This window comes from Choristoneura fumiferana, chromosome Z, assembly GCF_025370935.1.
Source record: "Choristoneura fumiferana chromosome Z, NRCan_CFum_1, whole genome shotgun sequence".
NCBI lineage: Eukaryota > Metazoa > Arthropoda > Insecta > Lepidoptera > Tortricidae > Choristoneura > Choristoneura fumiferana.
The window spans coordinates 20823243-20838963 of record NC_133472.1 but is presented as its reverse complement, the minus strand read 5'-3'; the positions used below and the strand labels follow the sequence as shown (position 1 = coordinate 20838963).

The following is a 15721-nucleotide window of genomic DNA, read 5'->3' as shown; positions in this document are numbered from 1 at the left end:
TTATGGGAGATACCCTAAAAAAATATTTTTTTGTATTTTTTATTGTACCATTTTGTCGGCATAGTTTACATATAAGTATATTCGTGCAAAATTACAGCTTTCTAGCATTGATAGTCTGAGCAAAGCCGCGGATGGACAGACAGACAGACATGGCGAAACTATAAGGGTTCTGTTTTTGCCTTTTTGGCTCCGGAACCCTAACAAATGACAGTCTCGCAAATTAAAAAGTAATATACTGCCAGAGCTTTTTATTTTCTTTTTATAAGTGGCGAGTTCCAGAAACTTTCAGTAGGTATGCCCTTGTTACATAAGTACATGTTGTGTTTCCAAGTATATTCTCTCTATTACACATTTTTCATTCGTTGGAATCACTGTGAAAAGGCGTGAGTTTTAACCGCCGCTTTCGGGTCAGAAAACCCATGAGTTATCTTTGTTTTTTGGAAGAAAATCAAACCACGTGGTAAAAGGTCTGGACTATAATTCATAATTTTATTGTGACATTCAAATACGCATTCGTCAGCTTGGCGGAATAAGGGCTATCGCGTATGAATTCACCGCTAGAGGCGCTAGTGTAGCGTGAAGTCCCCGAAATGTCAAATCTAAAAGTTTTTGGGTGAGCTACGAGGGTTTATTTATAACTAGCTTTCGTCCGCGTGGAATAGTAACTTTGGGAAGTATTTAATTTATTTAGGATACCTATTCTGCCAATAATAGCACATAGAAACTGCTACGGTTTACTGAAAATAAACCTAAACCCCTAACCTATTTTAATACATTACTATAAATATAAACTATTTTTTTGTCCTTCCATTCTTTGGTAAAACATACATATTTTGCGGGTAGCCACATTTTAGCAATACGACGTGTATTCTACATTCTACCCTGCCAACACAAAAGGACTAATTCTTAATAGTGAACTCTTGACACCTTACGTCCTTTATTGTAAGTTAGGAGGTTAGGATTATAATGAAGATGGCATTTTTATTAAGCATAGCTACACACACATATTTTCGATAAATATACTTATATTCAATTTATTTGGAATTCCTTACGAACTTTCATCCCCACATTTTCAAGTCGAAATTTGAAAGGCGCCGGAACAAATGTTTTTTAGGGTTCCGTACCTCAAAAGGAAAAAATGGAACCCTTATAGGATCACTTTTCTGTCCGTCCGTTCGTCTGTCTGTCAAGACCCTTTATCTCATAAACGTGCGGATAGTATCGGTATCGAGTTGAAACTAAAACAACCCTAAACTCAGGTCAATAGTCCCGAAAGCTGTCAAAAAATCAAACTTCTAAGTCAAGGCATAGCAAGTCAAGGCAATTCCATATAAACTTTCATCCCCTATTTTATCCCCTCGCGAGTAAAATTTTCAAAGACGCTTAAACAGATACCTATTTATTTCTAATAAGTGCCCAAATGCCAAGTTTCATAAAGAACCATCGATTTATCTTCGACAATGACGATCTTCCATATAAACTTTCATCCCCTATTTCACCCCCTCACAGGAAGACTTTTTAAAAACGCGCGAACAAATATCTATTTATCTCTTATCACGTGCCCAAATGCCAAGTTTCATGAATAAACATCGATTTATCTTCAAAAATAACGATCTTCCGTATAAACTTTCATCCCCTATATCAACCCCTCACAGGAAGAATTATAAAAAACGCGCGAACAAATATCTATTTATCTCTTATCACGTGCCGAAATGGCAATTTTAATAAAGATTCCTCGATCTATCTTCGATAATGACGAACTTCCATATAAACTTTCATCCCCTATTTCACCCCCTCACAGGAAGACTTAAAAAACGCGCGAACAAATATATATTTATCTCTTATCACGTGCCCAAATGCAAAGTTTCATAAAGAAACATCGATTTATCTTCGAAAATACGATCTTCCACATAAACTTTCATCCCCTATATCACCCCCTCACAGGAAGAATTTTAAAAACCGCGCGAACAAATATCTATTTATCTCTTATCACGTGCCGAAATGGCAATTTCAATAAAGATTCATGGATCTATCTTCGATAATGACGACCTTCCATATAAACTTTCATCCCCTATTTCATCCCCTCACAGATCGAATTTTCAAAAAAGCTCAAACAAATATCGACTTAGTTCTTATTAAGTGCATAAATGCCAAGTTTCATGGTTTTATCTTCGACAGCGACGAACTTCCACCATATAAACTTTCATCCCCTATTTCAACCCCTTAAAACCTCTTTTTCGCAATAAAAGATATCCTATGTTCTTTCCCAAGGTCTATTCTATATTTGTACCAAATTTCATCAAAATCGGTTCAGCGGTTTAGGCGTGAAAGCGTAACAGACAGACAGACAGACAGACAGAGTTACTTTCGCATTTATAATATTAAAGTATGGATATTAGTATGGATTAGAATAATTTTGTGAATATTTTGCATTACCTGAAATGAATTATTATGGCAATTATGCGTTACGGGGTAATGAATGTCTGTGTTTTGTTTTGCCAGTCTTTCGGAAACTTTTGTCCTCCCTTTTTTTCCGAACAAAATTTAACGGGACACGCAACATTGTGGTTGCTCGATATTTTTATGGTACGGTTTTAAGGTGTATTAAATATGATTTTAATCTAAAAATTTTCACGCCCGTAATAACAGACTTTGAAAGCCACACTTAAAAACCTCACGCAACAGTCAAGTGGCGTCATCCAGAAAGACAAAAAACGATAGCCCTAATTAGCAGACACGTTGTCGTGGTGAAGGACCACATTACTAGGAGGGTCTTCGTAATTTTCATTTATTTTGTATTTTCTAACAATACACTGGGATATAAATCTGCAGACACGTAGTTTGGTTTCAAATAATACCTACAGTACCTAGTGTAATTGTGTTTTGCTAGTACTTTGACTTTTCTTGGCCTTTGTCGGAATAAGTAGGTATCTTTTTTAACGACTGGATGGCCGAGTGGTTAGAGAACCTAACTACGAAGCTTGAGGTCCCGGGTTCGATTCCCGGTCGGGGCAGATATTTGCATGAATAATACGAATGTTTGTTCTCGGGTCTTGTATGTTTAATATGAATTTAAGCATGTATTTATCTATATAAGTATGATTATCCGTTGCTATTGTTGCTTAGTTTGGGACTAGGTCAATTGACAAGATTTCATATTTCTCAGACTATAATTTGATTCGTTCTCTGTATTCTGTATCTGTATGGAAAGAGAAAAACGCTGATATTTTTAAAATTTCGCTATTACTATTAATTAATTTATTATATTTTTTTAAGATGTGCTTATTCTAAAAGGGCTAGTCTAGTCTAGTCTCTTAAAAAAAAGATCACGTAAATCTGACGTAGACGTTGCCAACGTTGCATAGAGACGTTGTTAAAATTATGAAAGCTCCTTTTTCTGGTGAAAAAGGGAAAGGAAACATCTATTCCATGGTAGTGTTGGCAAATTCATATATATTTTTAAAAAAAATTGTATTTTATTTTTTTAAATGTGGACAAATCAATTATAGTAAATATTTTCCCATGTTCAGGAGGCAAAACTCTTTCGATTTCTGTAGTAATTTACAGGTGTTAATAAAATGATAATATTGCCATAATATAATTTTTATATAAAAGTGAACGCCAAGAAGTCGCAAGCGATTGTTCTTGGTAGCCCACACTTTATTTGGAGGCTGTCTGACATGGTGTTGCCCGAATTAATTTTTGATGTAACGTTAATTCCTTCCTCACCCACGGTCAAAAATTTGGGCATCATATGGATCAGACGCTTTCCTGGTCGGCTCATGTCTGTGAGGTCAGCCGCAAGCTCTTTGCCTCAGTCCATTCACTTAGATGCTTGCAAAATTTCCTTCCTTTGCACACCAAGATTACACTGGCACAATCTCTCCTACTCCCTCTCCTCGACTACGGCGACATAGCCTATCTCGATCTCTGCACACTTGCTAGCTGCTCATACTTGACAAGCTTGAGCGACTTCAGAATGTGTGCATACGCTTCATATTCGGTCTCCGAAAATACGATCACGTGTCCAGTTCTCATGCTCAGATGAAGTGGTTGCCAATTCGTCATCGCCGTAATATTCACATCCTGTCGTTGCTCTTCAATGTCCTTTTTAAACCTCAGTCCTCAGTCCAAGGAAGGTTCCTTTCAGAAAGGTTCAGTTACTTGGCTGCTGGGTCTGGAAATCGGTTGCGGTCGAGTAGTAATCTTTCTCTCACTTTTCCAGTCTCCAAATCCAAATCCTACTCTAAATCCTTCTTCGTGCACGCTGTGAGTTGTCGAATCGGTTGCCAGGGGATATCAGGCGGGCACAGTCGGTTGCCACCTTGCGGAATCGCTTAAGGGCGTACTGGCTTGAAAGTTCTCCGTAAAATCTTAAAGAGGCAGGGTTGTGTGTTCTGTTTTATGTATGTGTGGTGTATATGTTTATATTATGGTTATGTATTTTAGGCTCACTTGCAGTAAACACATAAATCTGGAGTTAGCGTTAAGCTCAGTTTAGTAGTGTCAAATTGTATGGAACTGTCAAGCTTAAGCCTGGATTAACTACTTAATCTAGATTTGTTTTCCCCGCAAGACGGCCTTACATGTAGGTAGTTTATTTGCCTTGATATGTATTAGTTTATTGATTTTATTATTATGTATTAATGTGTACCTATATATGTGTGTATTTATAATGCATTGGTTGAGTTAATTTAAAATTTCGGTTCTTTTATCTTTTCATTGTACTCGTAGTGTCTACTCTTGTGTCTGATATCCTGTCAATCCTTCAAAGGTAAACTTGAAGAGATCCCTTTACGGGATAAGTTCGCCTTTGTACATCTTATTATCCTGTGTTCTGTTATTTTCATGAGTTTTTATGTACAATAAAGAGATTTACAAGACAATACAATAAACGTAAATCAAAAAAAGTCCTTTTTTATCCAAAAAAAAAATCCGAATTCCTGAAAATATTACGTAATAAACTGCAACTTACGAGTATATTCGTGGTGTGCCGCTATTTATCTTAAAGTAAATCATTTTATAGTTAATAATGACTAACGCACATCATACCTTGTAACTCTTTTTTTTTAAATATACCTGTAGGTGAATTTAGAATTTCTGGGTATAAGAACAGGATATTTTTTTATCAAAGGACCAATTAGTATTTCTCATCCTTCCCTTACAGCGTAGTAAACCTTGATCATCTTTAAACAGCTGTAGATTACGACTCAAATTTGTCTCGATTCCCTTGACTTCTTTGGTGAAATGTTCGGACTGTAAAACCTTAATTTCTTCTAGGATACAGTTTTTAATATTGGTAGTACTATGATTTTCATTCTCAGGTCCGATGGTAATTTTGTCAAATCCTTTGGTATTATTTGTGTCCTCTTCTGTTTCTAATCCAGTATCCGGTGATGCTGAAACATTCAACTGATTCATGTCTAACTCTGAAGATGCAGTAACTGAATGATCTATATCCGCAGGACCCTCCGCGGCCACAAGCGAAGTGTCTATCATCCTTGCCGTGTTAGCTGGCCACTCACTCGGTTTCTGTAATAGAAAGCTCGGTCCAGCTAACCATCTAGCTTGATCTTCCTTGGAGCAATTCGGTCTGGTGGCGACATCAGCCGGATTTAGATCAGATGGCGCGTATCTGACAGTTAGGTTTTTGTTATTCTTAATCTCCTCTATCCGTCTTGAAACAAGTGGTGTCAATAGCTTATGTGAGTTGTACCAGTCAATGACAATCTGGCTGTCTGTCCACAAGAATTGCCGAGTAACGTTAATTTTGATAAATCTAAGCAGATAGATCTTCCCTTTTGAATAGTTCAGTCACCACCAGATATTTCGAAGCGGCCAAGGTGATCAAAAATATCGAAACATGAACTTCAACCTGAATAATAGAGCGGATATTATTAATTGCACATCAAATATATAATTACATATCAATTTACTTTCAGCATTTATTGACTTTTTACATTAAATAAATTACTTAACCAGCACTAGTAGGGGACGAACTATTTCCTAAATAAATTAGGTTCTGGTGCTTTGCCGGCCGCTGCCGCGGCGCGCTCGCTTTGCTCGCTCGGCTCGCGCGTTGTGGTCGCAATTGTACCTAACGCTCCTCCTCGTTCCGCTCGTCGTCGTACCTAATTTTCCGGTGCCAAACTGAGCCAGTTTTAATGTGCTTATTAGGGTATATGCTACTGGGAGAGATATTTTGCTATGAGAATGAGTATCATCTACGCACGCCTTAGTTAATTGCTGTGCAGTCAGTATTTTTGATGTGATTATAGTATTTTTGTACCTAAGTCTAGCATTAGAGAAAAAAGTAATGTCGTGCTGATGTATATTTTCGAATTATCTGCAGTACTAGTTTTGCTAAACATTTAGTTTATTTGTATTTAAATAATTTAATTGATGTACGAAAGTATATAAATTATGAGAATAAATTGATAGGCAATTATATATTTGATGTGCAATTAATAATATTCCTTTCCGTAAAGGTTTACAATGGATTGATATAATCCAAATACATAATTTAGTTCGAATGAAACTAAGTAGTAGAAATATCAGCAGCACGAGCATCAGTAACGCGGTGTCCACGTTCCAGAGCGGTTGTCTGGTTGATTTAAAGCATTAATTAAAGTACGCTATAGTGCTTAACGTGATCTTGAAAACTTTAGGCGACTATTGTTCATTAGTGTCAACAACTACAGTAACTTGGAAAAGGAATGGAAAAGTGACGGTTCGTACCCAATATCAATATTAAGCAAAAATATCTACGTATCTACTCGTAATAATGTTTGCCTTATTGCATTTTTGTGGGTTTAACGTTGGATTAAGTCGTTATATTAGTTTGCTTTTAGTGTTTTAATACCGCAGCGAAGGGAAACTACTTCCCTTATTCTTTATTTTTATTATCTTCGCCTACCAAAAGAGTATTTGTTTAAAACTCTATTTACTGATTCAAATCTGTACTTAACCAGTTGCACGTCAAACATAATTGTAAATCGAGTTTCAATTGTCTTAGGTAGATATTGAATAACTATGATTTAATTGGTGGTGTAAATGCAATGTTGTTTTGAACACTAAATTATTTTGTCTAAGTGCCTCTGCCTGGTTTTTAGATCATGTCTAGATCTAGAATATACATTTTATTTTCAAAGTTACTAAGCATTACTCCTACGAGTACCCACCTAAATACATATAGTATACTACTTGCTTTTGCCAGTGACATCGCCTGCAAAGAATTTGTTTATTGTCATGAACTATGCAATTTTCCGGGACAAAACTATGCTATATATCCTCTTCAGGGTCTCAGACTATCTCCATATATTTTCATCTAAATTGGTTGAGTAGTTTCAGCTTGACAAGGTAACAGTCAGAATGAGTTACTTTAGCGTTTATAATACATACTAGCGACCCGACCCGGCTTCGCACGGACAAAATTAAAATAAAACCGGCCAAGTGCGAGTCGGACTTCCGTACCTATACAACATTACACATTAGCAAAAATCATCAAAAAATCACGTTTGGCGTACGGGAGCCCCCCGTTATTTATTCTATTTTAATTTAATTATTTATTTTAAAAGTGAATTATAATACAAATTAATATTCTGTGAATATTTCAAGCATATACCTACCTGTTGCCGTAAACCCAGCACCCCTTAAATATTTATTTTATTCTGTTTTTAGTAATTGTTGTTATAGCGGCAACAGAAATACATCATTTGTGATAATTTGAACTGTCTAGCTATCACGGTTCATGAGATACAGCCTAGTGACAGACAGACAGACAGTGGAGTCTTAGTAATAGGGTCCCGTTTTTATTACCCTTTTGGCACAGAACTCTAAAAAGGTCTCTAAACAAGGGAACTTCTATTCACATACATTTTTCAGCTCTATTTCCCAAAAACAGCACCCGACCCGCGCGAAGCCGAGGCGCGTCAATGTAGAGTAAATGCATTTTTCGGTTAGATTGATATTTTTAAATTCGTAATATCTTTTGAATGGAATGTCCGATTTGAATAATTCAAAAAGTAATCTACAGGTATTGAAACGGTCTTGAATATAAAACTATTTATTTGGACAAGGATTAATACAAAGGTATGGATAACATGGTCTGATTTTAGTCGGTCTTTCAGTCAACTTCTAAAATGTAAAAAAGTTGTATGGTCATAATATGGTATCGCGTCGTTTTTTGTAGATATTGTATATCCTTTAATATTGTAGAACTTTTATTTGTTATATCAAAGTCAAAGTCAAAATATCTTTATATTTACATAATTTATATAACAAGCACTTATGAATGTAAAAAAAAAACTACCACCGGTTCGAAAAACTTCTGTTGAGAAGAATCCGGCGAAACTCAACGAGGTATATTTTTTTAAATAGATTTACAATATTATTAAATGATGTCTACAGGTACATCACAAGTATTACACAATTTTATTTTTAACACAGGTTCGCTATTTGAAGTAAGGGATCGCCAATGCGGATCGGAATTATTTACAAATATCCCTGTCCATGATATAATCATAAGCTTTATAATATAGATCATCAATAGTTTCCACAGCGCATGCGATGAAGGATGTTTTATTGCAACTTTTTTTACACTTCGAGGCACATTATTGAAGTCTTAGTACCTACGGAACCCTAATTTTTTCTGGTATGAAATGTAGCCTATGGCACTTTGGAATAATTTAGCATTCTAATAGTGAAAGAATTTTTAAAATCGGTTCAGTAGTTTTTGAGTTAATTCGTAACAAACATTCAAAAAACAAACATACATAAATCCAAAAATCCAAATCTTTATAATATTAGAATAGATGTCGGCGGCCGATCGTAAAATCCGCCAGATCACGAAATTCCTAGGCATATCGTGAAATGGCGCCATTTCATGAATTGGCTAAGGGACATCCGCCATTCGTTCAAAACTTACCGTTTAACGATTTGCCTAGTGACATTTAGGCTGATCATGAAATTCCTAGGCATATCATGGAACGCCGCCATTTCATGATTAAAATTTGGTCAGCTTAGGCAGATCATGAAATTCCTAGGCATATCATGAAACGCCGCCATATCGGTTCTGGCACTTCGCCGGCCGCTGCCACGGCACACTGGCTTCGCTCGCTCGGCTCGTGCGTTGTGGTCACAATTCATACTAGCCACTCCTCGCTTCGCTCGTCGTACCTTCATTTTTCTTTTTTTTCAGCATAAGTATACTTATCACGATGTGCCCGGTATAGAGCTAAGAATATCGACGAATGCATTGCTCTTATCGATCTGCCGTATTGTTTCTGGGGCACATCGTAATATGCCTGGCCAACGTTTAGGCATTTCATGAAATGGCACCATTTCACGATATGCCTAGAATTAGTGTTCTGGCGGATTTTACGATTGGTCGCCGACGTAGATATTATATATTAGTACCGGTGGATAGATTTGCAATCGCTCAATCCGCTATTTTAAGCGACTGCAAATCTATCCACTATACTATATGTAAACGAAAATAAGAAAAATACGAATACCTATCACATATTTTGACCAGGTAGGCAAGTAAGCGTAAGTATACAGGATGATCAATCAATCAGTGTAGGGAGAAGTCCGAAACTATGAGAGATAGCGAAATTTGTTCTTAGGAACCATGGCTTCGATTTGAGATTGAATAAAAATGGCATTCAAATATTTATTTTTAACTCTCATATATAACCGGGAATCGAACCCGGTCAAAATCTGTAAATAATGTTAAAAAATCTGTTTAATTTTTTATAGTTACTGTTGATGGTGCGAATAACAAGTGTAAAAGAAACACATTTTACAAGATTATTTAACTTCCATTGTGTGTAAGTACATACTCACATAGGATCTATATTGACTCCCATAACGTTAAACTTTCGATTTGGTTTATCCATACCGTTGTTTGTCATAATCGTTGCTCGTCATATTATTATCTTTGGTCATAATTTCAATAGTCATAATTTTCTTTCGCCCCCTTGCATTAGTAATAACTATTGGATTTCATACCGTTATTGGTCTTAAAATTTCATGTGGTGATTGTACCAAAAGGTAGAAATTCAAAAGGAATATTATTATTTGACATAACGCTTATTAGTCAGAACTATTGAATTTCATACCGTTTTGGTCATAAGATTTAATGTGGTAATTGTATTGAAAGGTTGAAATTCGAAGGGAATATTAAATTTGACATAACGCATTTCTGTCAGCTGGTACTTTTTGTAAGGGGTCACAGTTCTAACCTAACCTACGTTTCTGGCAGCTGTTTGGTGTAAGGGGTCGTAGGTCTAACCTAACCTAACCTGCTATTTTGTCAACTGGTTTTTTTTAAAAGGAGTCACAGTTCTAGCTTTCAAATGTTTCAATGTATGACATGTATTATTTCAGAATTTTTAAATTATTCCTTTAAAACATTAGAGAATAAAATGGTATGAATAATAACAATAGTAAATATAAAAATATGATCTACAATATTTATGAAAAATAAACGGTATGCCTTTTGATATTATGCTGATCAATTTTATGACTTTTGTCTTGTATGGCATGTAACATTATTCTACTTAATCATTATATTTATTTCGCGTTATACCTAACAACGATTATGACTATTGATTATTATGGCCAAAAATAATATGAGTACCAAGTTCTGACAATCGAAAATCGAAACAATAAAATTATGGGTGTCGAAGGGATCCCATGTAGGTACATATCGTCACTACTTTGAAAATAACTCGTATCTGAAAATCATCAAGTTTCTAAAAGGAACAATAAACATCCTGTTAATTATTGTGATTGATCAAATAAGTTCTTGTAAATTTTATGAATTTGGGTGTTCTCCCGCGTACCTTGATTTTAGAGCAGCTCGATATTTCGGCACAGATGCATGCGCCATGATCACGAGACGAATGGAGAATTGCGGGTATGCTGATATAACTGTCACTCAGTAAAATAAATCGGACGTAACCGATCTACCCTCTTCCTAACAAGTTACCCACTACTACTCGAACTCGAACTCACTTTAAAGCCACGGAAAAATACACTCACAGTATCACTCACTTTTTTCGTATTACAAACACAATCAGGTTTAACTATATTTAGCACTGGTGACCACGTACTTGACAACTTAAAACCGTCATCTCGATTAAAGTTAGGGTGCACTTTCTTAGAGTAACAAATGACGATCTAAAATAACGTGTCTCCGTAAAAAAAAATCGGCTCGAATTATTTTTTCTCAACTATACATGCAATACCTAAACTATGAGTATCGTAAATTGCATTGCAAGTCTTTTGGCAAAATCTTCTTTAGAGATTGCAAATCATCACGAGTACTTTCATTTTTTAATAGGGACGGGTCCAGAATATAGCTGAGGAATCGCGTATGTTCTGAACTATGACTGATTTTTTAAGGTAGAATAGTCCAGATGTCATCAAAGCGAAGTTTAAACTCAATCGGACTGTGAGGTGAATATAGTTTATTAAAAAGCCCTCATATCTACTACACATGGGTCACCTGCTCTCTTTCCAGGTCTAATAGATAGTTTTTTCAAAGTAGTGACAATAATTTGTTTAGATACGATATTTTTGAACTAACTATTACTTAAACTGAGATGTTTATTAGGTAAATATTAATTAAAAAGGAACAATTGAGGTTACACTAAACTATCCTAAAAATAAATTAACTAAATATACAGTTCGCCCAAGTCTTGTCCCTGAGGAAGAGTGCCCATAAGGCTGGCTGCATTTCCGCGCTGGATCGTGATTCCAATACGTTGGGCGAGAAATGCACCAGCCCTATGGTCATTGGTAATTTCGAATATTTTTTTTTATTTGTACAAAAAGTTTGTGAGCGTCCGAACTCCATGGACCCAAAGTTTCAACAGCAAAAGCTGTAAATATGTACAGCCTTATATCTGTAACTTAGCCAGACTCATTAAGCTTAGGTGAATATAGACCCTCATATCTACTACACATGGGTCACCTGATTCCAAAACAAAGATAGTTGCAAAGTAGTGACAATAATTTTTAGATGCGATATAGACGGACTATTCTTAACGAGATGTATTAGGCCAATATTAATGACAAAGGAAAGATTGAGGTTAAAATAAACTATCCTAAAAATAAATTAACTAAATATAAAAAAAAGAGGAAGAGTGCCATAAGGCTGGCTGACGCTGGAAATTAGCGAGGGCCAAGAAAAAAAATGGTCGATAGAATGTTTTTATTTTGTTTTCCCGCCGAACTCCATTTCCAAATTTCCGCATCAAAAGCTGTAAATATGTTTATTCATAAAGTGTAATTGAGGTTTGCCATCTAGCAGACTGTTAAGCTTAATAGACGGTTGTCAAGAAGTATGATTTTAAACACATAGCAGTCTGCTATGTTGAGCTGCTTAGAATTTATGTTGGCCATTTTGACAAATCAAAGACTACAAATTCCTGAAAATTAATTTTCAGCAGACAGCAAATTTAGGGAAAAAAAAAAAGATGCCTTCACTATTTCCAAATATCTTCGGTAAAAAGGTTTTTTTAATCATCTAAAGTTTTTCTGTTATTTTTGGCATTTATTTTGTTAATTTAAGATTTTTAAATACAAATTCCTCTATTTTCCAGTTTTTTAACTTTGCGCAGAGCACTTGAATCTTCGGTATGGATTAGCTTGTCAAACAGCTGTTCAAACTTGTGGCGGCCATTTTGTGACTAAGCAGGGAGATTTTAGGTCCATCTAACTTTAGGGCAGAGCTTCATCGGATTAGCGCCAGACGTTTATGAATCATGTTTTTTAGCATCGGGCCTTCAAGGAGCCTTCAAGGAGGCTCTAACTTTTTATGAATAAGGCTGTAAGTCTTTAGAGAGACCTGTATATTTGCGGCGTTTTGCTGTCTCAGCCTGCGCTGCTGCTCCGCCCGCCTTGGTAGATGAAGAGGCTAAATGGGAGGGTACCCACACAAGTGGCATCCCAGATAAGTGGCCGACCCATTTGCCAGGGAATAAGGGTTAATCCGTCGGGTCTCTTTCCATCATCGCGTGCAAGCCCGGGAGGTTCCAAAACAGAAGGTACGTTTATGCTGGAAAGAGGATTATATCATTAAGGCAGGCGTGGCGAGATAGACGGCCGGCACTCCTTCTGCACGAGAGTCCATGATGGCCCAAGCGATCGACAGATGCTTCACAAAGACAAAGATGGGGTACTAAAATATCTGCTCCTAAACGGAGGCCGACAGCCAACCTGAAAGAATTACTGTCGAGGAGGGTGGAGAAATTTGTAGAAGGAAACGCTTGGAGCCAAAAACCAGACTCCTTCTCAGACGAGGCGAGTAAGCGAGCCTTCTCCGAGTTAGACGAGCAGGTATCCAGGAGATAAGCGTGAACCTGGCGACAAACTGGGTCGTCCCATAGCTTCTGAATGTTTTTATTTTGAGGGAGTTCTTTTCCCGGACAAGCCATTTTCCAAGCATTTTCCGCATCTGACAAGCATGCTACCTCATAATCATAATCACAAAGTGTACTGTGTACTGATGAAAGAAAAGCGGGTAGAGCAATACTACTAATTTGTCGTACTCCGAGGCCACCGTATCTAACGGGAAGAGTGGCCTGAAGGAAAAGCCTGGAACTCATTTTTATGTTGATAATTTTTTCTATCTGGATATGAATGATTTTGTCTACAAATTCACATAGGTCACCGATTTTCCAAAGAGGGCTGCAGCGCAAAGAATATGTAAATTTAGGGACAAAAAGGCAAAAGCGGAGAATGGAAAAGGCCATATGAGAATTGATTTCCAACATACGATCCGAAAGTTCAGAAAAAAGATCGATTTTTTTACTATTACTTACTATAATGTCGATTTGTCGGCGTTGGAGTTTTTGCAGCATACGAGATGTATTTTTATTAGTTTAATGAATGCGTAAATAAACGAAAAAAACTAAAAAAATCTGATATGAGTTTTTTTCAAAGTAGTGACGATGTTGCAAGCTAAATTTGACGCACTTTCAGTGCTCGGATTGAATTATAACTTGGCCACTTACTCCTATGTAAATCTGGTAACAATGCAATAATTTGGTAGTGACATCTTGTTGGTCCGGCCAGGTTCATCTCCAAAGGGCGGAACTCCTCAACGGTATATGGAATCGACTTGAAATTTGGTATGGAAATGTAGTTTAGTTGACAATGCAAGTACAGTCAACAAAAAGAACAGTAAGATTTTTTTAAAATAGAAATGGCTTTATACTAGGTTTTATTTTTATATATACATCGTCGTCCCAGCCTATATACCTACGTCCCAGTGCTGGGCATAGGCCTCCTCTTATAATGAGAAGGCTTGGGCCGTAGTTCCCTCGCGGGCCCAATGCGGATTGGGAACTTCTACACACCATTGAATTACTTCACAGGTTTGTGCAGGTTTCCTCACGATGTTTCCTTCACCGTATAGTTCGTGGTTAATTTCAAATGTAATTTCGCACGTGAATTTCGAAAAACTCAAAGGTGCGAGCGGGGTTTGAACCCATGATCCTCTGCTTGAGGGGCCACAGGTCAAACCACTAGGCCACCACGGGTTACACGGTTTTATATAAATATTGCCCGCGACTTCGTCTGCGTAGATTTTTATATTTACACAATACTCGAAAGGAATAAAGTTATTTTTCCGCATTAGCCGTTTTCGTGGAATTTTCGAAAAATCCCTTCAAACTACGGCTAACAATCAACTGAAAAATCTGATCATGATCACCAAGTTTCACATCTATATTGCTCAAGAAATAACATTTTTATTCTTCGCTTACTATTTTTCTAGATCTAGTGATCTCAAACATTGCGTACATGTCTTTGGGATCGCAACCCAGCCTCGCGCTGGCTTGCCGTTTCAGCCGAAAGCGAAGTGGCCTGCCTGGCTAGAGCGCCAATGAGTCTCCCATCGCGGTCTTCCTCAGACTCCTGAAACCGTGCCCCTGTGATCTTAATGCGCTGCGAGACTTTCGCGAAAGTTTTCTTTTTTTTCGGGAAGGCATGGTAACGCCTATAAAATGCGAGTCCCAATTCCGAAATCGTTTGAAATTTACTCCGCAAAAGAAAGAGAAAAATGTTTTTTGAAGTACTCACCTTCGTGACCATTATTAAGTGCTTAAAAGAGGCAATGCGTATGAATATGGATGCGATATAATTTTTCATCATCAGCCGGAAGAGATCCTTTGCTGGACAAAGGCCTACCACTTAAAACGCCACAATAATAATAATACTCGTAATAAATCCATTTATTTCGGGCAACTTGCCCCATACAATAAATACCTTACAGACGAACATACATATAATCAATATTATTACAATACAAATAAATTACAATGAACGACAACTCGCCACTTGCATCCACCGGTTTCCCGCAAGTCTCACGATGTCGTTATTCCACCTGGAGGGAGGCCTGCCAACGCTTCGTCTTCCGGTCGCCGCTCCTCGAGGACTTCTCCCCCAACGGATATCTGTTCTTCGAGCGATGTGGCCTGCCAATTGCCACTGCAACTTGCATATAATTTTTCGAGCTATGTCAGTGACGAATTTCCGTATTCCGGATATAATTAAATTAGGAATAATTCATGACATTTTTCTATTAAATTATACGCGTGTTGAATATGAGTGTTGATGTAACCACTACGTTACTATGTTAACTCGTTTGTTTCATAGTTCCCCATAAGATGGCACTGCGAAATGTGTGGCAATTAATTTATTGTCGTTT

The 15721-nt window shown here is 36.9% G+C and overlaps 1 protein-coding gene across 1 annotated transcript in view; it reads left to right on the top strand.

Annotated features, from left to right (window-relative positions):
• The first annotated feature begins 6598 nt into the window (after positions 1-6598).
• The window catches only part of LOC141431194 (adenylate cyclase type 8-like), a 127243-nt gene continuing 118120 nt past the window's right edge, over positions 6599-15721 (top strand). Inside the window, exon 1 of the mRNA XM_074092267.1 lies at positions 6599-6730. The gene's annotated coding sequence lies outside the window, so the exon portion shown is untranslated. The remainder of the gene's footprint in view (positions 6731-15721) is intronic.